The sequence below is a fragment of the Asparagus officinalis genome, unplaced genomic scaffold (genome assembly GCF_001876935.1).
Source record: "Asparagus officinalis unplaced genomic scaffold, Aspof.V1 AsparagusV1_Un458, whole genome shotgun sequence".
Classification (NCBI taxonomy): Eukaryota; Viridiplantae; Streptophyta; class Magnoliopsida; order Asparagales; family Asparagaceae; genus Asparagus; species Asparagus officinalis.
Window position 1 is genome coordinate 17,721 of NW_017972723.1, and position 2,520 is coordinate 20,240.

The window sequence follows — 2,520 nt, forward strand, 5'->3', positions numbered from 1 at the left end:
AATTTATGTTTTCGTTTGAATAAATCCGATTGAAATGACTACACCCTTCAAAATAATACAAAAGCTAAAATGACTACACACGCACAACAATACAAAATGAGACAGACTTATCACTGCACAAAAAATCAAAGATGAAATGACAACACCCTGCAATTGCATGCCCTACTACACATGGATCTACTATTGCATGAATGACAACACTTGGCAGTGGTAATGCATGTGTGACAACACTTGGCAGTGGTAATGCATGAGTGACAGCACTTGGCAGTGGTAATGCATGTGTGACAACACTTGTTCTGCAAATGCATGCCCTAAGACACATGTTCCACTAGTTGCATGCTCAAGTCAATTATTTGAGCACATACCATTCATTATAAAACCTGACCAAATACACATCATAAGTATACCTATCAACATTTTGTTCTTCATATCATCAAATGGATCCAATCCTAAGTGAGTTCTTCAAACGACAATGGGAGTTGGAAGACAAAATACTTGAGAGGCAGCAAGAACTACTAGAAGAGTTGCAAAGGAGAAATGAAAAAACACATAAGAGAAAATCCATATACAGAGATCATCATGCAGCGCACGAGAGGCTCATGGCAGACTACTTTGCCGAATCGTGCACTTACACTGATGCACAATTCCGACGCAGGTATCGAATGAAAAGGCCTCTCTTTTTACGAATTGTGGACTCTCTATCCAATTACGACGACTATTTCACTCTGAGACGGAACAATGCTGGTAAGCTTGGTTTAACACCTATCCAGAAATGTACGGCTGCCATACGCATGCTCGCATATGGAGTCCCAGCAGATGCTTGTGATGAGTACGTGAAGATAGGGGAATCCACTGCAATCGAGTGTACTCGCAAGTTTTGTGAAGGGGTAATAGCCTTGTTTGAAAATGAATACTTAAGACGACCAAATGTTGAAGACTTGCATAGGTTGCTCCATGTTGGTCAGGAGCGTGGTTTCCCCGGGATGATTGGAAGTATCGATTGGATGCACTAGCAATGGAAGAATTGTCCTAAGGCTTGGCAATGGCAGTTTACTAGTGGGCACAAAGGCACGACAACAGTCATTCTCGAGGCGGTTGCGTCATATGATTTGTGGATATGGCATGCTTTTTTTGGCTTGCCTGGTACATTGAACGACATAAATGTACTAGATAGGTCGCCAGTTTTTGATGACATTGAGTCCGGTGAAGCGCCACAGGTAAACTTCACTGTGAATGGGCGACAATACAATCTTGCATACTATCTAGCTGATGGAATCTATCCTAAATGGCCTGTCTTCGTCCAGTCAATTCAAATGCCCCACGGCAACAAGCAACAATTATTTGCCAAACAACAAGAATCATGCAGGAAGGACGTGGAACGTGCATTCGGGGTTCTCCAAGCACGGTTCCCTATTGTTCGCCAACCAGCTAGAATGTGGGATCTTGATGTCTTAGGAAAAATAATGAGGGCATGCATTATTTTACATAACATGATAGTCGAGGATGAGCGAGATACGTATTCACGGAACTGGGAAAATCTCGACTTCGAACCATCTAACAATTCTGGCTCTAGCTCTAGCTCCTCTTTCAATGTTCATACAGAAGTGTTGCCCGAGTTCCAAGTGCACGTTCAAGGAAGATCAGAATCAAATATTCATACTAGAACTGAACTACGTGATAGGGCTCAACATATTCAGTTGAAGAAAGATCTTGTCGAACACATTTGGCAAAAATTTGGAACAACTCTCGACTAGATTTACCAATTGCTCGCGTGTTTTCTTTTATGTTATCAATAATTTGTATGTTTGGTTTTTCGTGTGCTTAATAAAATTGTGTGTTATTTTATGTCAATTTAAAAATAATATTAAAAATTAAAATTAAAAAATATATGTAAATATTATATATTATTTATTGAATATTGAATTTTTCTAAAACTATAATTATAAATATATTAGTTGTAATACTAATAATAAATAATATATGAAATAAGAAAGATGAGTGAATAAATATGGTGGGGTATATGTTGGTGTGATGTGGTATTGGTGGGTCCCAAATAAAGTAAAAATGTTTATGAAAAACTAGCTGCTGCAGAGTTGATAGGGAAATGGGTATTATTAAATTATGTGGTGAGAGAATAAAGTGATGTGGCAGGAGAGAGAGGGTAAAAATTTGCCTACCTGCTGGAGATGGTCTAATAGGCATGATATGGATGACATGTGACCAAATCTTAGCCATCGACTCAAATCCTAAATAACTACAGACGGTTCCCAAAATTGAAGCATTTTTCTCATTAACCGATGAGACCTATCATACACATTCTACGCTGACTTCAGAATATCAAATTGTAGCTATCTCTCAAGATTGATGCGAATCCCCAAGGTGGCAAAAAGATAAAATGGTTCAATTTATCTCCAACTTTGCTTCCCGTGTGGCCAAATTTGTATCCCAAGAACAGGCTGAGTCTTATAATCCAAAAGCCCGACCTGTGTGTAAGCATTACCGATCTCTCTAGCAGTCTGA

The 2,520-nt window shown here is 39.0% G+C and overlaps 1 pseudogene; it reads left to right on the forward strand.

Moving 5' to 3' along the window:
- The first annotated feature begins 437 nt into the window (after positions 1-437).
- On the forward strand, positions 438-1,768 carry LOC109827815 (annotated as a pseudogene).
- Positions 1,769-2,520: the final 752 nt, after the last annotated feature.